Source organism: Apodemus sylvaticus, chromosome 5, assembly GCF_947179515.1.
Source record: "Apodemus sylvaticus chromosome 5, mApoSyl1.1, whole genome shotgun sequence".
Lineage (NCBI taxonomy): Eukaryota > Metazoa > Chordata > Mammalia > Rodentia > Muridae > Apodemus > Apodemus sylvaticus.
Genome location: NC_067476.1, coordinates 17,067,266 through 17,092,738, shown reverse-complemented (window position 1 = coordinate 17,092,738; position 25,473 = coordinate 17,067,266). Strand labels below are relative to the sequence as shown.

General features: G+C 43.6%; 1 protein-coding gene across 7 annotated transcripts in view; it reads left to right on the top strand.

Moving 5' to 3' along the window:
• Window positions 1–233: 233 nt before the first annotated feature.
• Strbp (spermatid perinuclear RNA binding protein) overlaps window positions 234–25,473 on the top strand; it is a 134,069-nt gene continuing 108,829 nt past the window's right edge. For 6 of the 7 annotated variants that reach the window (XM_052182406.1, XM_052182405.1, XM_052182407.1 and 3 more), the window contains exon 1: window positions 12,705–12,883. The gene's annotated coding sequence lies outside the window, so the exon portion shown is untranslated. Of the gene's footprint in view, window positions 512–5,216; window positions 5,257–12,704; window positions 12,884–25,473 lie in introns of those variants that run through there. The other variant, XM_052182403.1, reaches the window with a different exon arrangement.

Here is a 25,473-nt window from a genome sequence, read left to right as displayed (position 1 = left end):
GGCGAGGAAAGTGTTCCAGGCGGAGGGAAGAAGTTCAAAGCCCTGAGGTAGAAGGCAGGCAGAAGCCAGCATCCGTTTGAGAACAAGGGCCTCAAACCTCACAGAGGAGGGAGAAAGTGAAAGGTGATGAGGTGGGAGGGGCATGAGGCAGAGGGCGTGGACTTTGCTAACCATAACACTGAGTCTGCGTTTTATTTCAAGTTATTGGCAGGTCGCGTGCAGGTCTGACCTTGATCTTGGGTTTCTAAGCTTCATTCTAGATGCTGGGAGGATAAAGACCAGAAGTGAGAGGACCGGTGATAAGCTTGTTGCTTGGATACAAAGCGTTTGTAGCAGGGGAAGTCGAGAACAAAGGTCAGGTTCTGGGTGTACTCTGAGGGCAGAGGGAACAAAACTTCCTGAACTGCAGTGTGTGGTGTGTGGAGATGGTGAGGCAGAACTGATACGAAGGCGTGGCATCTACGCAAAGTGTGCTCCTTACTGAGATTCAAATGGTGGCCGGAAGGGCTAGGTAAGTAGTGGGACATCGGAGTTTGCCTTTGGGCATAGTAAATGCCTGTTAGTGCTCCAATGAAGGAAGTAGCAAGCAGGCTGTGGAGTTAGGCTGGGTGTGTGGATAGAAATCTGAGCGTTTGGGGGCTGGAGAACTGGCGGCTTAGCAGTAAAGAATGAATACCGCTCTTGTAGAGGACCCAAGTTCAATTCCCATCACCCACACTGGGCAGTTCATAACCACGTGTTACTGCAGCTCCAGGAGGATCAGATGCTCCTGGCCTCTGTGGGCACTGCACTCACCATGCACCTCCTCACTCGCCGGCACACACATGTACACATAATTTAAAATAATAAAGTAAAGTATAAAAATGAAAGTTAAGTGGCTGGAGAGATGGCTCCGTGGTTAAGAGCACTTGTCACTCTAACAGAGGACCAGGGTTCCCAGCATTTACCTGGCAGTTCACAATCACCTGTAACTCCAGTTTCAGAGCATACAAACCCTCTTACTGACTGCTGCAGACATTACATGTTAAGCGTGTTCAGATATATATGCAGGCAAAGCATCTATAAACATAAAATCATTTTTTTAATAAAAAGGAAATTTGAGTCAGTGGTGTTGGTGCACACCTTTAGTCCCAGTACTTGGGAAGCAGAAGCAGGTGGGTCTCTGTGAGTTTGAAGCTAGCCTAGTCTACAGAGTGAATTCTAGAAAAGCCAAGGCTACATAAAGAAACCTCTTGAAAAACAAAACACAGCAAAACAAAAAACAAAATAAGTTGAGTGTAATCAACAATTTTTTTTCTTTTTCTTTTTTCGTTTTTTTTGAGACAGGGTTTCTCTGTGTAGCTCTGGCTGTCTTGGAACTCATTCTATATACCAGGCTGGCCTTGAACTCAGAAATCCGCCTGCCTCTGCCTCCCAAGTGCTGGGATTAAAGGCGTGCACCACTACCGCCCGGCCCTGAAGCTTTTTCTTTGGGTTACTCCAATATGCAGAGGGAGGAATGGGAGAAGATCTGGCCCAGGCTAAGACCCTGCAAGGTGAAAGTTTGGGGAGAGGGGTGGTTTATCAAGTCCTGGAAGTAAGTTTCCAAAGAGAACAAGTGAAATAGATGGTGTTGAATACTGCTGAAGAGCCAGGTAAACTGAGGCAGAGACAGACCTGACCATTTCAAGATAGCAATGTGGATGGAAGTCACTAGTGCTGCAGACATGGAGCACAGAAGATTGAGTTGCTAGAACAGGGTGGTTGCAGAGATACGAGTCTGTAATTTTGCCTACAAAGTGTAGAAAGGTATGGCCTGGGATGAAGCTCAGTCAGCCGGTGCTTGTCTTGCATATGTTATGAACCCTGGGTTTAATCTGTAGCACTACAAAGAAAAAAATAAGAAGAAATAAAGAGACAGTTACCAGTGGTGCCAGATGAGGAGGGATAACGGCAGGAGTTATGGGCCTGGGCTCGGTACAGGGGGGCAGCTCACCTTGGGTAGCCCTGGGAACAGGGCTCCCATTGTCTGTAGATGGGGGCCCAACTCAGGATGAATGCAGTCATTTCAAGACGTAAAGCATCCAGACACATCTTTTATCACGTTCCCTTAGCACCTGCTCCGTGCCAGGCAGAGGGGTTCACAGATGACTCACCTAGTGTCTCCTACTGTTCGGGAGACAGATTTGTAAACTGACAGTTTCAGCACAATGCGCTAATCACAAATGTGTACAAAGTGTTTCAAGAAAGAGAGGGCGTGAGTAATTGTCCAGAGGGTCAGAGAAGGCTGCGCAGAGGTGACATTGGAACAAGGCTTCAGGGAGGACCAGCTCACACCCTGTTTGCTGGAGGAGGAAGGTCATCCAAGGTGGATGCTTCCTGAGCTTTTGAACACCTCAGAGATGAGAAGGTTCTTGGCTGCTTCGCTCTCAGCTCCACCTGTCTCTTCTTTCGGCTTCCTTCTTTCCTTTTCCCAAGCTGTCATCTCTCATGCTTCCTTAGTTCAAGAGAAATTTCTTTTTTTTTTTCCCCTTTTGGAAAGTTTAATAAACTTCCGTTCAGCATGTACTGAGTCATGACAAAGGTGTGTTTCACACTTAAACAAATGTCTCAGATGTTATTTTTTGCAGTTGAAGAATGAGCTATTTTTAAAGAAAGTCAGACTCATTGGAACTCAGCAAGGGCAGTTTCTGTGACCCCTTTTGAAGAAGCGAGCTGTGCAAAGCAGCGTAGTGGCCGGAGTAGCAGGCCCAGAGAACCTGGCAATGCTCTCCCTTAAATGTTTCAGTAAGTCACTGAGCAGCTTCACTTTGCTAAGTCGCTCATTTGATCTTGCCTGTCTGGTCTTCTGGAAAACTTTAAGGGGGTGCACAACAATTAGCCAACATCAGAATGAGGGAAGCTGAGAGCATATGCTGAGGGGGAGGAGGTGGGGGGGCTGAGGGGGTGGGTGTACCAGGACAATGGCACTAGAAAGGAAGGGGTTGAAGACACACACTGAAGACACACACATAGCGTTGGGCCTGTGGCTCAGTGGTTCAGCACTTGCCTAGCAGCCCCAGGTCTGGGGGTATATGCAGTATATGCTTTTCGTGGAGGAAAAAGCATCTCTCAATTGTTATGCCCATCTGTGGGTCTTGTTTCCTTCCTGCCTGGTCATTAACTCCTGGGTATCATTGCCGTCCCCCCAATTTGAGTTGTATCATCTCCCCCTTTGAATCTGGGCCAGCTGTTGGCTACTTGGACCAACTGAGCATAAAAGAGCTGCAGGGTCAGTCCTAGGTTCAGTTTTGTTGCTGCTGTTGCTTTGTTTTTGTTTTTTAAATGATGTTCTCTATTTATTGCTGTGAGAAGCCTCAGACATCTAGAAGGGTCAGGTGAAAATCACGCAATTTCAGTTGGATTCCCTTGAAATACAGTTCTCTTTTTCTAAGACTTGTTTTTTATTTCTATGTGTGAGTGTGGGTATGTACACATGCAGGGGCAAGAAGAAAGCATCCCTTGGAACTGGAGTTACAGCTGTGTCTAGTCAAGTGGGCTGAGGGAGGGACCTGCACCCAGATGAGCGTGACGTGACAGGAACAGCAAGTGATCTTAGCCACTGAGTCTTTTTCCAGCCCTGCACAATAGAGTGGTTTTGTTATTGTTGGTTTGCTTTTTTTTTTTTGAGACATAGTTTCTCTGTGTAGCTCTGGGTATCCTAGAACTCACTTTGTAGACCAGGCTGGTCTTGAACTCACAGATATTCACCTGCATCTGCCTCCCAAGCACTGGAATCAAAGGTATGGGCCACCAGCGCCTGGCTCAAAATGTAGCTTTTAATGAATTAAAAAAAAACAACATTCAACTTACTTTTCTTTTAAAAAAAGAAAAAGAAAGAGAGAAAGAAAGAAAACAAGATCTTTAAGGGACTGGCAAAACAGCTCAATAGGTAAAGGTGTCTGCAGGCAAGTCTGAGGACCTGAGTTTGGGTCTCAGAATCCACATGGTTGAAGAAGAGAGCTGACTCCCCTAAAAGCTGTTCTCTGACTTTCATATGCATGCCCAGACACACAATAAATAAACAAACAAAGCAAACCTCTCTAGTTTCTGTTAAATTTACCATTTAGTGGCACTCATGCCTTATTGGTCTGAAGAAGATGCTGTACGTCTCATAGAATCTGAGAATGTCTGCATCAGGCAGTAGTGGGATGCAGTACAGGAAAATGCTCTGTAGACTACAGGCCATTGGATAAAAGGCCCCCCTTTTTTGTTTGTTTGTGTTTTCTTTTAAAGATTTACTTATTATATGTAAGTACACTGTATCTGTCTTCAGACAGACCACAAGAGGGCATCAGATCCCATGACAGATGGTTGTGAGCCACCATGTGGTTGCTGGGATTTGAACTCAGGACCCCTGGAAGAGCAGTCAGTGCTCTTAACTGCTGAGCCATCTCTCCAGCCCCTAAAAGGCCATTGTTATTGTTAGAATTCTTCTTCCACAAAAACTTAAGAGCCCCATCCCCTCACCCTGTCCGGTTAGTCCTGTGTTGCTCCCAAACCCCCATCCCCTGAACCTATTTTTTGCAGTGTGTGGATGAAACCCAGCTCTTTAAACTTGCTAGGTAAGGACTCTAGCACTGAGCCACTCACCCCCAGCCCCTTAAATGCTCACCATGCCTTTGAGAGTGGCTTTGTTCAGCTTTTGAGTGTACTCTTGATTTTTGACATGACCGCATGTCCCAAGGCTCAGCGTATGTATTTTTCTGCTTATGCTGGTGGGATGAACCATCTCACCGAAGGAGCCTGGTCCAGTTTTGTATAGAATGACATGTAGAGACTTCTTTATGCACATGTTTTGAATCTCACATAACATTATGTTCATGTTTGGGCTTGTGTTTGGCTTAGGGATTATTTAAAATTTATAAGATTTAATGATTTAAATATTTGCATGAATCATTTATGTGATCTCAAAGTCAGAGCTATCGTACAAATTTCACTGAAGGAAGCCTTATTTCCATTTTTTTCTTCCATGTTATGTTTTTTTTTTTCTCCCAACAGAAAGAAAAACCTCTCTTAAAACAAGCAAGCAAACAAACAAACCCTTACTAGGCTGATTTTAATTAAAACACTCACAAAAAGCCACACCCTTCCTGTCTTAGAGTGGTTCTTCCAGTGAGAGCAAAGACCCTCTGAAAGCTTCTGTGTGAAGCATCCCATCTCTGTCTCACTCCCACCTTTTTTTTTTTTTCTTGTAGAAGTCCTTACTGAAAGGAGGATGCTGTGGCACAGTGAGAGGTAAGATTCAGGGGGACACTCTGGAAATAGGTCCAGAAACCTACCATTCCTCAGAAACCATCTTGAAGTCTAACCATTGGCACTCAGTCCAGAAGTTTGCAGTGGGCTGTCCTACCCAGGTGAGCAGCTTCCCTGGCTCCTACCTAGTAAGTGTGGGGTTATAACCAACGACAGCTGGGAAAAACTGAAAGAGGAGGCCCTGAGTATACTGTACACACCTCCAGTGCCGCCTGCCACTCGGGAGGCAGAGGAAGATAGATCTCTGTGAGTCTGGGGCCAGTCTGGTCTAAATAGGAAGTTCTGTGTCAGCCATGGCTACACAGCGATACTGTTTTTAAAAGAAAAAGAGAATGAAGGGAAGGAGGGACAGAGACAGAGGGAGGAATTAGGAGAAAGTCGTTATTTAGCACTATTTAGAATCTAGAGTCTAGATAATTGCTTGGGTCTAACAGAATCACTGAAAATTGATTTCTGGAAATCCTTTACAAGGGGTCTAGAGATTTAGCGCAGGCTCATCTTGAATTCAGTATGTAGCCCAGGCTACCTTTGAATTTGTGACAATCTTCCTGCCTCAATCTCCCAAGTGCTTGGATTATAAGCATGTACCACATGCCTGGCTCTAATAGATGTATCCAGACTGCTAGAACCAACTGTGGAAGAACCAGAGGCTTCCTGACCTTAGTTCCCTGGTTTGTTCTTGTAGAGTCTTCTTTTGAAATCAGTTTGTCATCCAAAAGAATGGAATGCAACTGTGTGTGGTAATGTATACCTTTAATCCCAACACTTAAGACACAGAATTTGGAGTTTGAGGCCAGCCTAGACTACAGAGCAAGTTCCAGGATAGCCAGGACTACAAAGAAAATTCCTATCTTGAAAAAAAATAGATAGATAAGTAGGTATTTATTTATTTATTTTTTGAGACAGGGTTTCTCAGTGTAGCCCTGGCTGTCCTGGAACTTACTCTGTAGACCAGGCTGGCCTAGAAGGTAATTTTTGTAACACATTAGCTAGCTCAACAAGCATTTGTTATATGGATAATGCAGGATGTGTCTCTAAGGGAATATGGTAAGGGAAAACAATAAATTCTGTTCACATAGGGCCTACAGTCTATGTCTTATTCAAGCTCAGTGGTTAACATGACCTCTCTTAGGGAACTGACTTGGGCTTGGGTTTAGGGGGAAGATTCAGTAGTTAGGAACAATTGAAAGAAGCATAGCAGGTATCCAGATAGGTCCCAAGTAGCCACTGGGTGACAGCCAGGAGCTCTGGATTCTTGGTTGTAGCTTCTAGACATGTGCTGAAGCTAGATAGTCACTGTGACACTTATTAAAGTGGAAGGAAGCCAACGATGCTTGGTGTCCTTCGGTGTGTGTGCATAACATTGCATGACTTTTGAATACTTATGTAGGGGAAAGTTTACTAGGTAATTATCTAAGGGTAACAACTCACTCCAGTTTTCAAAGGAGCAAAGTCCATTCCAGCATGACTTACCATTCCAGGGAGGCAAATTCTATGCAAAGTGAATAAAGGTTGTGTCTGGGTTTGTTCGTACTGTACCAAGGGCTATTTACCATTTTGGAGTGTCTTGTCAGCAATGGCCAATGTACCTAGGCTCTGCAGGCCTCATTTGATCTGAATGTGTCCTTGTTGCATTTGGGCCAGTGCTTCTCAGGCTTGTAGCACGCACATGAATGACCTGGAGATCTTGTTTCATTAAAAAAAAAACAAAAACAAAAAACAATGAGAGGGACTGTTTAATAATGGAAAGAATCCAGGAGAGAGAGACTGGCCACATCGAAGAGGGACAAGCTACGGAGTGATGCCCCTTAGACAGTAGGAAAGGGGGCACCCAGGCGCCAGAGAGAGACCTGGCTGTTGGTCAGTATCTGATTTTGTAACAGAAGAGAAGGAAGACAGGAGTAGTGAGGGGAGAAGAATAGAGATGGCTAGACCTACCTCGGTTTGCCAGCACGAGGGCTTTGGAAGGCCCTGAACAAGTGAGGTGCGGCTGTTATTGTTAAGTTGCTATTGAGCTCCTGGGTCAGTGCTGACCTAATTGTGGAGAACTTTAACTGTGCCTAGTGCTTTTCTAGTTTAAAATTTCTCCCCCTCCTCTACCGCTCTTTCCTTTTTTTTTTTTTTTGGACAGGGTCTCAAGTAGCCCAGATTGACCTGGAACTTGCTATATCCTATATCACTAACGATAACCTTGAATTCTTTCTTGATCCTCTGCCTCTACCTCCCGAACTCAGGGATTACAGGCATACTGCTTGGTTTTATGCCGTGGTAGGGATTGAATCCAGGACTTTCTGTATGCTATGTAAGCACTCTACCTACTGAGATATAACATCCTCTAGACCAGCATTCTGTTTACTTTTATATATGTTAAATTTAAATTGCCACATCTCTTGGATTGTATTGCTCTAGATATTTCTTTCCTTGGCCACAGTGTCATCTTTCAGTGACTTTTGGATCAAGTGTGTGTCTGGAAGTTAGAGTGGAGTCCATCCACTCCTTCCTTCCTCCTTCCCTCCCTCCCTCCCTCCCTCCCTCCCTCCCTCCCTCCCTCCCTCCCTCCCTCCCTCCTTCCTTCCTTCCTTCCTTCCTTCCTCTCTCTCTCTCTCTCTCTCTCTCTCTCTCTCTCTCTCTCTCTCTCTTTCGTTCTTTCTTTCTTTCTTTCTTTCTTTCTTTCTTTTTCCTTCCTCTCTCTCTCTCTCTATCTCTCTATCTCTCTCTCTCTTTCTTTCTTTCTTTCTTTCTTTCTTTCTTTCTTTCTTTCTTTCTTTCTTTCTTTCTTTCTTTCTTTCTTTCTTTCTTTCTTTCTTTCCCCGAGACAGGGTTACCCTGTCTGTCCAGGAACTCACTCTGTAGACCAGGCTGGCCTCAAACTCAGAAATCCACCTGCCTCTGCCTCCCAAGTGCTGAGATCATGCGCTGCCACCACCACCACCCGGCTCACTCCTCTTTTCAGAAAAAAAAAAAAGGTAAAAATATAATTATTTGTGTTTTTCTTTCCTCTAATGAGGATGGGGACAGCATAGCTGTCTGCCTCCTTTAAAAAAAAACAAAAACAAAAAAAAAAACCAAAAACCAAACCTCTAGGGATTGCCACATATCAGATCTCAGTGTTTGAGCTAAGAATGGCTAAAGTAAGTTGGCCGGTGGTGGTGCAGGCAGAGGCAGGTGGATTCTGAGTTCGAGGCTAGCCTGGTCTACAGAATGAGTTCCAGAACAGCCAGGGCTACACAGAGAAACCTTGTCTTGAAAAAAACAACAAAACAAAACAAAACAAAACAAAATGGAAAAAAAGAATGGCTGAAGCAGGCAATGCTGCTCTTTGAACTCAGGTGTTATTGTGAAGTAGTGTGAACTTTAGGATGTTACAACATTTATTATCTTCCCACTGTTTATAATAATGGAAATACTGGGAGGAATGTAATACCCCTATAGGGAGTGTAGTTTAATTAACTGATCCTTAAGATACAACATTATGCAGAATGTTGCAAAAGAAGAATACACAAGCAAAAGGATGTATTCAGTCAGGTGTGGCGGTACATGCCCCCCATCCCAGCATTTGATGGCAAAGCCAGGTGGCTCTCTGTGAGTTTAGGCCTGCTAGCCTTACACAGGGAAACCCTGTATTAAAAACATTAACAGCCGGGCGGTGGTGGCGCACGCCTGTAATCCCAGCACTCTGGGAGGCAGAGGCAGGCGGGTTTCTGAGTTCGAGGCCAGCCTGGTCTACAGAGTGAGTTCCAGGACAGCCAGGGCTATACAGAGAAACCCTGTCTCGAAAAAAACCAAAAAAAAAAAAAAAAAAAAAACCAACCAACCAAACAAAAAACCCCAAAAAAACCAAAAACCAAAAAACAACAAAACAAAAAAACCCAACAGTAACAACCAAACAGGTTATTCTCTTTATACTAAAGGAAAAACACCCTGGCAGACAGAATACAATAATCTTCCCCTTCTTTTTTTTCTCTTGAGACACAGTTTTTTGTTTGTTTGTTTTTTGTATACTGTGCTGTCCTTGAAGTCTCTGTAGACCAGGTGACCTCAAACTCTCTGGGATTAAAGTGTGCACCACCAAAGCCTGGCTTTTTGTATTCTTTAGAGTTTAAAGCAGAAAAAAAAGTTTTTTTAAAAGCAGGAGCTGGAGAGATGGTCAGTGGTTAAGAGCAGCTGCTACTCTTGCAGAGGACCTGAGTTTGGTTTTCAGCAACCGCAGTGGGTGGCTTACAACTGCTTGTAACTCCAACTCCAAGGGTCTGACACTTTTAGTTTCTCTGGGCACCTCCACTCATATGCACATACCCACACAAAGTTATATATACATATACATATACATAACTTAAAGATATATACTTAAAAAAACTAGGGCAATATGGAAGTAAAGTTCTTTGCTTTTACATCCAATTCTATTTTCTAGGCAAAATCAGTAGTGATTGATGTTTAATACTTTCTAATGTTTTATTTATGCAAATATAACATACATATCATAGACAATGAGCTGTTTGTAACCTTTTTCCTTCTTTCCTTAAAAAAGCATAAAACCTGTGAGGCAGAGGCAGGAAAATCTCTGAGGTCAGTCTTGTTTACAAAGGGAGCCTCGGGATAGCCAGGACTGTACAGAGAAACCCTGTCTTGGAAAACAAACAAACAAACAAACAAACAAACCCCAAACATAAAACCAAACCAATGAAACAATGTAAGGACAACAAAACCATCCCCACCCTCCACCCCATTCAGGTACACATAGCCCCATTGGGTTCAGTCTCTGATCTTGCCAAATACCTATGGATGACACTGAAGTCCTGATCTTCCTGTCTCTACCTGTCATTTGCTAGGATTACAGGCTTGCTTTATGCACTCCTGTGGATGGAACCCAGGACTTCATGTATGTGGTAGGCAAGCTTCTAGACACACATTCTCCAGCTGAGCCACACCTCATCCCCTAGGTGAGTTTCAGAAAGTCCAGACTGGCCAATAACCCTCTATGTAGCAGAGTCTAACTTTGAGGTTCAGATCCTTCCTTGTTGGTTCTCCAAATGTTAGGATTGCAAGTGGGCATCACCACACCTGGTTACAACTCTCATCTTTCTCTGGACACGAAACGTAAGACATGACAAAATTTTCTCTGCAAGTATCGGTGGAGTGGAGTCAGGGACAGAGAATGTGATGGTCATTTAAACATGAACTTGTACACTCTCCTTACTTTTGTATCATTTACTTGTTTTTCAACGTTTTACTTAATTTTTTAAAACATTTTTATTTTTATGCTGTGCATGTATGAGTGTTGGCACACATGTGCATATCACTCCTGTGGAAGTAGGTTAGAGGATAACTTGTGAGTTCTTTCCTTACACCATGTGGGATTTTAATTTTGGTTCGTCAGGCTGGGCAGCAACACCCATTTCTGCTGAGACTTCTAGCCTACCCTCCCTTGCTCGTTTCTGTCCTGAGTGTTTGGAGTTATAAGTTCAATAAAAACCAAAATAAGAGATGCTATTGAAACCTTAATGCCATGTATTCTTCCCAATTAAAAAAAAAGCAATACATTTATAAGTGTTAGATTTCTAAGGGCCACATATGTTAGATGTAGTCTCACTGACTCCTTGTAACAGTACTCTGAGGTATGCAAAATTGTGTTTGACTTGACAGATGAGGGCACTAAGACCTAGATATGCCAAGGTCACACAGCTAGTGCACAGCAGACCTGGACCGTGCACTGCAGCGCCTGGACCGTGCACTGCAGCGCCTCTTCTCCCTGGCAGACTTTTCATACCGTAAAAACCAATGTTAGTGATCCTGTGTATGTGGTCTCTCCTAACTTACTCAGGCAGAGGGATGAACCTTTCCTCAAGATGCTTACAATCCAGGCAAGATACTGAGTTCAATTACAGCTCAGTGACATAATGCACTGTTGAACTGGGTGATGTGCAAGCAGGGAGGGTCTTAGCCCTGTGTCTGGGGGCAGCCAAGGAGCTCCAGGAAGAGTATGTTTTGAACTGATAGAACAACCAGGCTTCCAGAAGGCTAGAAGGGGGGTGCCAATCAGACATAGTCATCTGGGCCTTTGCATTGACTTCAGGAAGTTTAGAAGATGTTACAGACCTGGGGATAGGTTGGAAAGGACAGTTTTATTGTTAACTAAGGCTCAAGTTGACTTGAAGGAGGGGAAGAGGGAAGTGTGTATATCCTGAAGTTGAAGGCCATACTGCCAAAGCCTTTTAACTCTAACTATTAACATATTCTGTGAATGAAGTACAGGGGTAATATTTTTTGGTGGCGCTGTGGATGCAACCCTGGACCCTGTCCATGTCAGGCAAGTATCACTGAGCATTATTTCCAGTCCAGAGCTGCTAATATTTGAGTCTGGTACAGGATCAGGATGAGAAGGGGACCTATGGGGGGAGTTTGGGAGGTCAGTCCCCTACAGTCTGCTCAAATTAAGTGGTCAGGTTCATTGCCTGGAATTTGCTTTAGGCTGAAGACCTTGACTTATTCGGCAGTGCATTCTAGCATCCTGCACAGTGTGGGGCACGCAACACATACGCAGTAGAGGCTGGGAGAATGCTAGGCAGTAAGAAGATGCCAGCAAAGAGCTGTAAAATCCCAGTACCACCACCAGAACGCCAGTCTACTCCAGTCCGAAGGAGGGAAAATAAGGAGGGAAAGGGTAGCGTAGGGAGAGGAGATTTTGATTTCTGTTCAGTGCTTGCTATGTGCCAGGAAAATTCATATCTATTGTTTTATGCCATCTGCTCAACGGCTCTTAAATAGGAATTACTGTTTTAGTTTCTGTGAAGTGAAAACTGAAGCTGGAGCGGTTCTGTAACTTGGCCAAGGTCACACAACCCGCAAGTGGGAGGGGGAGCGAATCAAGGAGGGATCGGAGTCTCTTACTCAGCCAAGGTACTGCCTGCCCCTCCTCCACCCGGGAGACATTGCGGCGCTTACTCCGTTAGCGTAAAGGCTGAGGCTGGGGATAGGGAAGCATCCCGCACCGGGGCGCAGAACCTGGGGAGGCCGGCTCTCACTGCGGCGGGGAGCGGCTCTCGGAACCTGCAGTTATGAAGTTAATGCGCGCTTAGCTCTTTTCAGCAGCTGGCCTCCGCCCAGCAACGTTTACCGCATGCACAGCGGGACTCAGGTGTGGTTGCGGCCCGGGCCAGGCACCGCGAGGTGGGCGGGACGCAGTTTACGTAAGCGGGCTCGCAGGTGCAGGCGGCGGCCGCGGGCCTGAGCGTCCTGCGCGCTCCCAGGTGCGCAGTTGACGCAGGCGGCAGCGCGGCGCGGCGGCGGCGGGCGCTGGCCGGAGCTCTCAGGTGCAGCAGAGCGCGCGTGCAGGGGGCGCGCGGAGGGCGATGGGGCGGGCTTTCCGTTCCCCAGCAGCCGCGGGGCCCGCCCCCTGGATCGGCCAATGGGCGTACTCGGCGGCGTCACGTGTTCGCCGCCGCCGCCGCGGTCGCTGCCGAAGCCGAGCTCGGATCCGCGAGCGCCACCAAGGCAGCAGCCGCCGCAGCCGCCGCCGCTGTGCTGAAGAGCCGGAGACGCGGGCGGACGAGGTGGCGGCGGCGGCGGAGCGGGAGCGGGGAGCGGACGCGGGCGGAGCGCGGCGGCGCGGGTAGGCTGCGGCGGGGCCGGCGCCTGAGCGGCGGGCTGTCCCGGGCGGGCGGCGGTTGAGGCGGCGGTTGAGGCAGTTGGCGGAGCCTGCCCGGGCCCCGCATTGTTTGTTGTGCGTCCTTAGCAGCGGCGGCGGCTGTTGAGGCGAGGAGCGCGGCGCAGTCCCAGCCCCGCGGCTCTAGCATTGTGGCCGCGGCCGCGGTACCCGGCTGGTCCGCCTCAGGACTGCGGGCCGCCTTGCTTGCTTTCGGGGTCGGGGTCGCGGGTCCCGGCCCTGAACCTCCGGAGGGCGTGGGCAGCGTGCGGGGCGCGAGCTCTGGGGAGGTGGGAGGGTTCCGGGCTCGGGGCAGGTGCTGGAGGACGTTGCGGGCAAGAGCCGGGGAGAGGCTCGGGGGGCGGGCACTGGGTGTGGGCAGATTTGGGGGAACAGGGAGCGTTGAGGGACCCGGCCCCACGGTGACCAGGGCCTCAAGGGCAGGCCTGGGGGACCCATGGGGGCCTAGGTCGGGCTCGAGAGGGAAGGAGGACGTTCCGTTTGGGGGTTCGGACGGGAGTGTAGGGGGATTTGGGGCGGGCAGGGGCAAGTGAGGTGGTGGAGGGAGGGACAAGATGGGCACCTCTAGGCAGAAATGGAAGGCGCAGATGCTCTGGTTAGCGCTGCTTGTGAGGGGCAGAGAATGGGGTAGGCAGTGGGAAGGCCACCGGACGCCTGAAGGGAAATGGCGGAGGAGGGGGTCCGTAGCTGGGAGTGTGGCGGGCAGGCTGAGCCCCAAAAGATGGAGGGAAGGAGTGTCTGGGGAGGGGGTTCTCTCAAATGGTGGTGGGTGAAATTGAGGGTATTCAGGCAGGAGATGAGTGTGTTTGTGTGTGTGTGCGCGTGCACAGGACACTAGGAGTTCCCTAGTGAGTATCTGGCTGAGAGGTATGGGGAGGGAGGTGGGGGGGGGGAGAGAAAGGAAAGGGTTGACAGGCTAGGGCGAAAAGGCTTAGTATTTGTTCTGTATTCAGTGGAGAGGAGGCTGGAGCTAATGGGAGGAGGAGTGGTTGACACAGGGACTGAGTTTGAGGACTTAGGGAGAGAAATGGGGCCAAGGAGGTTAGGTGGAGGTGTTAGGTTGGGTGGAGAGCTGTGTCAAGGCAAGAGGTGTGTGTAGCGGTAAAAGGGCAGCAGAAGTGAGTGAGATGGAGGGTGTTTGTGAGAAAAATAATAGTGGGCAACAGTAGAAGAGGGAACCTTGAGGTTGGGAGCACCCTGGAAAGGGATGGGGTGTGTGGCAGGATGGAGAGTGGGATGGTGAGCAAAAGGGAGGTAGAGGAAAAATGTTTATGGGAGTGGTCGGTAAAGTGTAGGGAAAAATGGAAATATTCCCAGGGCAGGAGGTGTGGAGAAAAGTTGTGAATGAGGAGGAAGATGGAAGCTGGGTATGTTGGAAGGAAAATCAGTAGTAGGGAAGAAGTGTAGAGAAGTAGTAGGGAAGAAGTAGTAGGGAAGAAATCAGTGTAGAGGAAGAAGTGAAAGGAGTAGGCAGGGGACAGAAGAAAGGGAAGAAAGGGTATTTTATAGTAGACTATTTAAAGGAATGTATAGTACCTATGCTGAAGAAAAGGATGTGGTGTAGGGATTTATGGGTTCATGGCTGTAACTAGAAGGGGCAGTTGTATGAGTTGGTGTGCTGAGGGAAGTAGGATGCCCATGTTTAAAGCAGGAAATGACTGTCGGAGAGGGTTCAGAAGTAGGTTACCTAAGAGTTTGGAAGATTCAAGGTGTGGAATTGTGAGGAAAGATTGGAGTTTTTACAGTTTTAAGATATTAAGGGGTCAGGCAGTGGGTTGCCTTTAATCCCAGTGCTTGAGAGGCAGAGGCAGGTAGAGCTCTGAGTTAAGAGGCCGGCCTTGTAAGTTCTAGAACAGCCACGGCCGCACAGAGAAACACTGTCTTGGAAAAAAAAAAAAACAATGACAATCAAACAACAACAACAAAAAACCCCAAAAGACAATAAAGGGTCCAAAATTATTAGGTCACTGAGAGATAATAAAGGGTAGAGTGCAAATGTCCAATAGGAGGAAAAAAAAAACTAGAGAGGATTACTTTTAGGCTTAGAAGAACTAGAATTTTGGGACACTGGACACAGGATGTGGATCCTAGACTGATATTAACAGAGAATAAAGGGACATTCAGTTTCATACCATATCTTAATTCTTTTAGGATCAAAGAGATGATGAGCCCTGCTTTTAGTTCCACAACAAGTGAATGGGAAAGGAATAAGGGAGATCTGACCACCCACTTTCAAGTTGGGCAGTATGTGCTGTGTTTACACTTAGCTCTGTTGACTGAATAGATGTGTGGCTATACATTGTGAAGAATACACCCAAAAGGTAAAGGAAATGGAATTGCAGTGGGTGCATAGTAGATAGATGTCTTTGTGAAGCTGCCTGAGAGCAGGTCCCGCAGGGCAGTAACATCAAGAGCTCAGAGAGTATGTAGTTGGTAAGCAGTGTCTCAGGTACCCAGAAGCTTCCTGGGTAATGGGGCAGTAGTCAGGAGTTGGATGATGTAATATCTGAGTCTCATGCTACAGACTGACAAAAATAATGTAAGCTTCCAAAAGTGGCCAAAATAGAGCATTTGGATTCTAACCTTTTAGATGTTAATAACTGACACTAGATTGTCAGCTCTTTTTTTAACCAAGTAAGTCAAGTACACTTTAGCTGAGGCCTTTAGGTTTTTATGTATTTTGGTTTGCTTTAATGGTATATGCAATGTTAGTTTTAAAGGAGAGAAGATACTTCTGGAGCTGGGTGGATGTAAGGCCACCATCAGCTTGCCAGGTACCTGGGAATTAGACTTCAGGAGTTTGAACACAGACATTTCAGTGCCTTGTCTTCTTTAGTGATCTGTAACTTACATTAGAATGTGTGTGTGTGGGGGGGTGGTGGCAGACAGACAGATTGATTGATTGGGAAAATTAAGCAAACTGCCTTGAGACTATTTTATAGTAAGCTCTGTTTCCTAGAATCCTGGAAAGTGAATTCCCTTTTGACAGTTGAAATTTCTGCCTTGTCAGATTTTGCTAAAAAGTAAATTTTAACTGGTTATAGAAATACTTTGAATTGCTATTCAATGAACTTCATATAGTACATACTATAGAAAAGATCTGCTTTGGACACTTTCTGGGTTAATCCTTTTGTCAGTTGGGAAGTATCTTCATGTAGGCATTGTACTTCCAAATAACAAGTTTAAGGGTGAGTGGGAATCTTGCCTAAACAACAAGAGAGGAACAGAATACCAGATTTTAAAGTCATAGTTTGAGTCTTAATTATAAATATTTAAAAGTAAAAAGTTAATGGTTTTTTAAAATCTAGATGTAAGTGTTTTAAGGGAGTAATATTCAGAAGGCATTGTTACAAGATTTTATTTTTGGAGGGAAGTATATTTTAGTATGCCTTTGAAACTTTTGGAGTTTGTTAAGAATTAATTATAATGAGCATATCTGCTCTTCCATTGCTCCTTGGCCGGAAATTTGAATAGTAGAATGTCCTTGAAAACATTGTAATATTGCCACTCCTTTTTCCTTTTGTCCTTTTACCTTTTTTAGAGATAGTGACTCATTCTGTTTGTAGCCCAGGATAGCCTTGAAATCCTTATGTCAACTCTCCTGCCTGCTAGGTTACAGATATGAGCTATCACACTTGCCACCATCAGCTTGGATGGTGAATATATGGATATGAATATGGATATGAATATATTTTAAAGTCCATTCTGTTTGTTTTATTGTTTTTTGGGTAAGCAGTATTTCCTTGCTCATAATACTCAATTCTGAAATAGTGTTTTGATGAAATGTATTGTTGGGTGAAAATCTTCATCTTGTGATAATTTGTAGGTACTTTAAAGAAAGGTAGGTTATTTAGGTTTTGCAGACTAAATAATTTAATTCTCTGGTTTTATGTTCACTGATGACTTGCTGGACCAGACACTTAATCCCCTTGTACTTGTTTCTCTTCCAGAAATCTGACTCCTTATCTCTCTCCCAAGAGTATTGAAGTGTTTCTAGAAAACAAGTTAGTCTGTCTGTTTTTATTTTTTTATGTTTATTCTTTTTAAAAGACTCCCTGTGTAGTCTTGGCTGTCCTGAAACTCAGTACATAGACCTGGTTGGCCTCCATCTTACAGAGATCCACCTGCCTCTGCCTCCTGAGTGCTGGGATATATAAAGCGTGAGTCACAATTTTTAAATCTTATAAAGTCTATTCTTGGAAGAGTAGACTTCTGTTAATATGAAGATAGGTTCCCTCCCCTCCCTTCCCCCCTCCTTCCCGCCCTTTTTCCCTCCTTCCCTCCTTCCCTCCCTCCCTTCCTTCCTTCCTTCTTGATATTGCGAGGCAGAGTTTTTTGTGTAGCCCTGTCTGTTCTGGGACTCATTCTGTAGACCAGGCTGGGCTTGAACTCACAATCTGCCTGCTTCTGCCTCCTGGGATTAAAGGTGTGCCCGGCCACCAACTGGCTCCTTATTTCTTTTATTCCTGTGGTCTTTAGATTGGTCAAATCAAATATTTAGATTGGTCATTAGCTAGGTGAGGTGGCACATTCCTTACTCCGTGCACTTGGGAGGCAGATCTCTGTGTCCAAGATTCTTTCTAAACATGATTTTTAGAAGCAGTACTTTCTCAGTTTCAGAGCCTTTTCTTTTTTAAAAAAGTATTTTGTCTTTATTAATTTTAAGTAATAGTGCGTGTCTGTCAGTCTGTCTTGAGTGTAGGTTGTACAGAGGTGAGGAGAATATTGAATCCACTGGAGCTGGAGTTGGGCAGTTGTGACAGAGTGGGTGCTGCAAGTGAAGTTGGGTCCATTGCAGGAGCAGTATGTATCTGGTCTTACCTGTTGAGCTGTCTCTTTAGCTTTAGTTTATTGATGGACAGTGTATACTCTGCTTGAAAGGGAGCGATTTGTTATAGCCTTTTCAATGTTGTCCTTACTTATAAAGAACCTACTCAGGGCTGCCACAGCAAACATGTAAATAGTGAATTGCTTTATTAGACATTAATTTGCATTGATTGTGGTAACATCTGTCTTTAATATTAGTCTTACTTTACCAGCTGATCAGTTCACTGGTTTACTGTCTCATGTGGGACTTGTTACCTATCTTACTGCTCTTCTGTTTTCATTTGTGTTTTGAAAGGTTGGCTTTTTAAAATTAGTTTAGCTATTGAAAAACTTGTTGACAGGTAGAGATAAGTAACTTTACACTCTAATTATAAGAAACTTTAGAAATATTTATACATAAAATTAAATTTATATGTCACTTGAAACAAATTAATGAGATCAGATTAATGGTGATACAATAATTAAATGGTTTATGCCCAAAGCCTGTTGATTTTAATCTAGTTTTGAGTTTTTACACTGGATAGTGTCTTGACCAAAAAAAAATCTGACTGGCCACGTTCATCCCTAATTAGAATTATTGCCCTACAAGTCCTTTAGGCACACTGTATTTAGGACGTACAATTCGTGCTCTACAGAAGACTTTATATATGTGCAGCTATATGAATTAAGAAGCTCTAAGTTTTTGTTCTCTGGTATTCAAGTTTTCTTACTTTTTCTTTCTTTCTTTCTTTTTTTTTTTTTTTTGTTTTTTTGTTTTTGTTTTTTTTTGGATTTGGTTTTTTCGAGACAGAGTTTCTCTGTATAGCCCTGGCTGTTCTGGAACTCACTCTGTAGACCAGGTTGGCCTCGAACTCAGAAATCCGCCTGCCTTTGCCTCCCAGAGTGCTGGGATCACAGGAGTGCCCCCACCACCGCCTGGCTAAGTTTTCTTACTTTTAACATAACACTGTATACACCTGCTTTAGTTAACTTTAGCACAACTTGAAAGGCTATAGTTGATTATATCACAGCATTTTGTGATTTTTATGGTTCCTTTACATGTGAAAAATGAAAATTCTACTGCAAGTTGTATAATTTCTGAGGCGTTTTGGGTCATGGATAGGATGTAGTTTGTTATGGCACCTGCACAACAACTTTGTATTTCCCAGATGCTTGGCTTTGCACTTTGTAGTGTTTTGTTGGGCAAATCAGAAATTTGTTTATGAATTTAACCAACTTAGTCCTGTTGACATGCTAATTAGTTATTGTCCAAAAGGAACATGTCCTCTCCCCCACAATGCCTGCTTTAGAGTGCTATTACTAAACTTGCTTTGCTAGATTAATTCAGAAAGCATTTAGATTCTAAGGCATGTTTTGTGCCAGACCTAAAATTTCTTAGGGCTCAATAATACTGTGTTGAGTAAAGAACAGATCTTTCCTAGATAGATTGGTCATGAAAGCTATATATAGCTTATGGAACTGGGCTGTGGTGGTGCATGCCTTTGGAGGTAGAGGCAGGGGGGGTCTTTGAGTTTAAGGTCAACCTGGTAGTCTACAGAGCAAGTTCCAGGATAGCCAGGGCTACACAGAGAAACCCTGTCTCAAAAAACCAAAAGTGAAAAGGAAAAAGCCTCCTCCCCCAACCAAAAAAAAAAAAAAAAAAAAAAAAACAAACCAAAAAATAACTATAGCTTGTGACTTTGGTTATGTTTAGTTAGCCTTATAAGAAAAGTCCATTTTAAGATAGTAAAGCAGTAACCTTATAGTAAGTGGTTTATTTCTGAAAGTTAAAATGGAGGCAGTCACTTAAAAAAAAGTTATTTGTGTGTGTGTTGTGTGTGTGTTTTCATGATGCTTGTTTGTACCACAGTGGTAGTGTTGAGGTCAGAGGATTGACAACTTGTGGGGGTCTCTCTTTCTCCTACCATGCAGGGGCTGAGGTTTTCAGGTCATCGGGAGGCAAGGAGGAGAGGGCCTTTACCCGATGAACTATCTCTCTAGCCATGGTTTTGTTTTGTTTTGTTTTGTAGTGAGACAAGGCCTCATTCCAGCAAATCTAGAGCTCACTGTGTAGCTTTGATAATTCAGGGTAGCCTTGAATTATCCTGCCTTAGTCTCCTGAGTTCTAGGATTACAGAAATGAACTACCACATCTACGTTTTTGATTTTTGTTTTTGAGGAGATGGGGTCTTGCTACTAGGCTGGCTTTGAAGCTGGATTCTCCTACCTCAGCTTCTCAAGAAGCTGTCATTAAAGTAGTGTGTGTTTACTGCCTTTGCCTGCTAGCAGGTGTTCATTTGTGCTTGTGTCTTTTGAACTTGTGTCTGTAGTTCAAAGAATTTTGAAGCTCATCAGTCGCATTGCACTGGCTTTTGTGCAGTTTAGTCCATCCCCATTTTAGCCTTTTAAGGTTTTAGATATTGAATAGCTCTTGAATGAAGCATCTCTGGGTAACTAATTTTCAGTTAGCAAAGCTAGTGAACTAAAGGGAAAGATGGTGTAATTTTTGTATAAGCTAGCACTAGGGAGAATAAACAGTGTAAGCCATCAGTGTGTGTATTTCTAGTTTTTGTGAACTCAGGTCAAGGTTAGCATGGATGAGTAGATATCACATGTATTAATAATGAAGGCTTTAAAATGGTGTTTTATCTGCTAGCTTTTTGATAAACATAGAATTATACAAAATCAGCTATATTTGTAATAGATTTCATATTAAAAATTGGAAGACATCCTCTAGTTTGGAGATTAAAGAAGGTACTTGTGATGGGAGAGGTAAGCTCAACTTTTTAAGAATAGTTGTTCTGCAGAGAGAGGATCCCAGGCTTGGTTCCCAGCACCGACATGATGGTTACCATCTGAAATGCCAGTTCCTGCGGAATCCAGTAAGCTGTTTTATGAACTCTGAGGGCACTGGGCACACATGTAAAACATATATACATGTAGGAAAAACACCAAGACACATAAAATAAACTATAAGTTACAAAACAATGTTTTTATTTTACTGTTTTTTTTCCAAGACAGGGTTTCATTCATACAGCTGTTTCATTTCATATAGCTGACTGTCCTAGAACTCACTGTGTAGACTAAACTATGCTGTCCTCAAAGTTGAGATTTGCCTGCTTTTGTCCCAAGTGCTGGGATTAAAGATGAGTGCTACTACCATCTGGCGCTAATGTTTGCTTTTAAAGGAAAACTTAGGTACAATATAAGTTAAGGTTTGTGAAGCAAACTCAGGGCCTCTGGAAGAGTAGCAAGCATTTTTAACTACTGAGCTGTCTGTCCAGCACCCAAATTTAATTTTTGTTTTACCTAGTAGCAGCATTTGGCATGGTGGATGCCTTGCCTGTGTAGGTTAGAAGAGCTTTGGATTGAACCAGCATCCTCTGGAAGAGCAGCCAATGAATGCTCCTAACTATTGAGCCATTTCTTTAGCTTCTGATCTCATGGTTTTAAATGCCCAACTTTTTCTTTAGCTTGGAACTCTGGGCTTCTTAAAGCCCACTGCCAATGTGATATTTCCCACTTACAGGCTTCACCCCCCCCCCCGCCCCCCCCCCCCCCCCGCCCCCTCTTCGCCAAGACGGGTTTCTCTGTGTAGCCCTGATTGTCCTGGAACTCACAGATTATCTACCCTCTCTGCCTTCTGAGTGCTGGAACTAAAGAGGATGTCCCACCCACTGCTTACTTACGTGCTTTATTGACTTAAAGTAAATTTTTCTCAGACCAGATTTCCAACTTTTTCCCAATCTTTTTGAAGTGTATTGATAGGTTTCTGCTAAGTTACCCGAGTGGTTAGTGGTTTGTTTAACCAAATTTGTTCCAAATTTGCTCCATATTGTAAAAACAGTTCATATATTTTCAATGGCTGGATATAACGCTGAGCTATCCTTCACTGCTACTTCACTGGCTATAGTTATCTAATTAGTGTCTGTCTTATTTGACAGATGATGAGAATCCTTGACTACTTTGTCAGTTTGAAGGTACTGCTTATTTGAATTAAAAAGTTTGAATGATGGGATATATGTGTATATATTTGGTTTTTCGAGACAGGGTTTCTCTGTGTAGCTCTGACTGTCCTGGAACTCACTCTGAAGACCAGACTGGCCTTGAACTCAGAAATCCGCCTGCCTCTGTATATTCCTTTTAAGCTAAAAAAATTGAAAAAGTTTCACTTACTTATGTATGTGCATATGTATGGGTGTCCTTAAGCATGGTGTGCATATGGAGGCCAGGGGACACAGTAATCTATTCTTTGCTTCTACTATGTGGGTTTGGGGGTTGGAACTCAGGAACTCAGATCTTCAGGCTTGGTGGCAATGCTTTTATGTGCTGAGCCATCTCCCTTTTTAAAGTCCCTTAGGACATAGAATCACACTGGGAGAGATTAGGCCATCTAACCTAATTAATGGTAGTTAGGACATTAGTTGCCAAAACATTTATAGAACAACTATACTTAAAACACACTGGAAGATAGAGGATTTAGCTTTTAAGTACATTTAAGAACAGAATAAGACTCTCTTTGATTGCTGTTCTTTTGAGTTTTGTAGTAGGAACTGTGTATGAAACAGATTTTTACTTTTTTTTGCAAAAGAATATAGGTTAATAAATATACTTTAAAATATATAAGATACTTACTGAATGATGCCTTTTGGTTAATGGATTTTTAAATAGTAGGAAAAAAGGATTAATGAGTTTATTAGTTGAACACTTGCATTAGAAGGGTGACCTTGATCTTACTGCATGATTCATTTCTCTCCTAAACCTTTTTCTTTGTGAGAACTTTTAAAGCCTTCTTTGTTCCATAGAGGTTAAGATAACTATTCAAAAGTTGAATACCAAGCTAGTGACACAATAGAGGCAAGATATAGATTTAGATTGTCCTATTGTTCTCTTCCTCCCTTCCCTTTTTTTCTTTTTTTTTCTTCCCCAGGTTTTTTTTTTTTTTCTTTTTTCTTTTCTTCTTCCCCAGCTATGTAGTCATAGCTGACCTCAAATTTATGATACTCTGGAGGTCTTTTTTTTTTGCAAGTGCTAGGTAGGATTACAGGTGTGACTCACATAAGCAATGGATTTCTTGACCTTCAGTTAAGCATGCCTCCAGGCTTACCTTGCCAAGGCTTCTGATTTATGAATACAGAGGAGTAACCCAGGAGTGTTCTTTTCTTGAAGCCTTCCTACTTTCAGGAGTTTTTACTTTTCCTTAATAAATCTATTTTCTTTGTTTAAAAAAAAAGTTAGAAATAAAGACATTTGGACCAGAAAATCTTCAACTGATAATGTTGAAAAGCAATAAATATTTTTCATGAATAGTCATTTAAAATTAACACATATTTAGTACATTCACAAGGCCAAGCAAACTTTGTTATGTAGTTTGAAAACATCTAATATTTTAAGGTAAAAAAATAAAGCAGTTTAAACCATTAGAATTATTTAGAAAAAGAAAAGTAAAGAAAAAGCTGGGTGTGATGGCACATGCTTGTATATCCCAGAACATTTGAGGCAGAGGCAGAGGCAGAGGCAGAGGCAGAGAGGCAGAGAGGCAGAGAGGCAGAGAGGCAGAGAGGCAGAGAGGCAGAGAGGCAGAGAGGCAGAGAGGCAGAGAGGCAGAGAGGCAGAGAGGCAGAGAGGCAGAGAGGCAGAGAGGCAGAGGCAGGTGGATCTCTGCATTCAAGGTTAATTTGGTCTGTATAGCATGCTCAGGTCAGCCAAGGCTACAAAGTAAATACTATTTCAAACATGAAACAAAACCAAGCAAGTAAACAAATTTGCAAAGTAAAGGTGACTGTTGGAAGTTTTTTTATTAGAGATTACCCACTTTTGGTGCTTTACTGCTAATGTCTGATACTTTTAAGGAATAAAGAAAGTCTTTCACTTGCTACTTAATAGTGAATGTATTATACTTGTAAAAAATTGAACTTAATAGATGAGTAAGTCATAATACTGATAACAGATATGCACTGTGCATTTCTCAGTCTTTTTCAAAATGATTTCAGAATGAGAAGGAAACTAAAGCTTCACTAACTCCTGATTTATTTAATTTCAGAATTAAAATCGATATGGATTTGCTTCAAAAAGTTGAGAGCTCCTCAGACTAGGAGGGAAAACAAGATAGGAAACTTGGAACTCTTATTAGTCGCTAATATAGAAATAAATTTGTAGTGTGTAGTGTCTGAGGTTTCTTTGCAGACATTCCCCACCCTGCTCCATTTATGTCTAGTGATTCTTATTTAAGTTATAAACTTAAGTTTATAAACAGATTGCTTAGAGTAGACTTATTAGTATTGGAACTTGTTTTCAGATTTAAGATATTTATTTACATGTGGGTAGGCTGGAGGACAGACAGCCTCAGGTAGAATCAAGAGATTTATCCATTTCCTCTAAGATTTTTTTTTCTTATTGGCCCAGAGCTCTCCAATTAGGGGGGACTAACTGGCCAGTTATTAACCTTAGGAATTGATCTACTTATTTCTTTCTCCTAGTGCTCAGATGACAAGCAAGTGCCAGCACATCTAGCCTAGCATTTATTTCCTCTGAGTTCTAGGGATGGAACTAAGATCCTTGAATTTGGAAGGTAGATGCTTTACCAAATGAGCCTTCCTAATCCCTTGAAGAGTTGTAGTTAGTTCCTATGAAGAATAGGAACAGCTGGTTTTTTAAAAACAGTCTTTGGGCTGGAGAGAGAATTAGCAGTTAAGAGTGCTTGCTATTTTTTCAGAGGACCTGAGTTCAGTTTCAGCCCCTGCATTGGATGGATCGCAATTACCTACAGTTACTTGTGTACACAAACATACACATACTCTCACATGGATTAAACTAGACATGCCCTCAAATTGTGTTATGAAAACTTTTTTATTTTTTAATTTTTTTTGTTTTTTTTTTGTTTTTTTGGATTTGGTTTTTTCGAGATAGGGTTTCTCTGTATAGCCCTGGCTGTCCTGGAACTCACTCTGTAGACCAGTCTGGCCTCAAACTCAGAAATCCACCTGCTTCTGCCTCCCAGAGTGCTGGGATTACAGGTGTGCGCCACCACTGCCCGGCTGCGTTTTGAAAGCTTTAAAGATAACATTTCTAGCCTTGTTTTCTATGTGTTTAAAAAATTCTCCTTTTAAATTTTTAAAGAACTTCTCTCCCTCTGCCTGCCTCCCTTCTTCCCTCTCTCCCTCTCTCCTTCCTTCTTTTTTTCCTTCCTTCCTTCCCTCCCTCCCTCCTTTTCTCCCTCTCTCCCTCCCTCCCTCCCTCCCTCCCTCCCTCCCTCCCTCCCTCCCTCCCTCTGTCCCTCCCTCCCTCTGTCCCTCCCTTCCTCTGTCCCTCCCTCCCTCCCTCCCTCCCTCCCTCCCTCCCTCCCTCCCTCCCTTTGTCCCTCCTTCTTTTAAAAGAAAGTATGTAGTCTTTCCTGGCCTGGAACTCACTTTTGTAGACTTAATTGGCCTTTAACTCAGAGATTCTCTTTCTCTACCTCCTGAATTCTGAGATTCAAGACTTGCACCACCATGTCTGGCAAGAACTTAAAAAGAAAAAAAATCATGTGTGTGCACATGCCCCTGAAGGCCAGGTGAGGGTGTTGGATCTCCTAGAGCTGCAGTTATGGGGGAGTTGTGGGCTGTCTGAGGTGGGTTCTAGGAACTGAATTCTGGTCCTCTATAGAGCAGTAAGTGATCTTAACCACTGAGCCATTTCTTCACCCTTTAAAAGAATGTTTGGTAGACTTGTTTTCACCTATTCTGAAACTC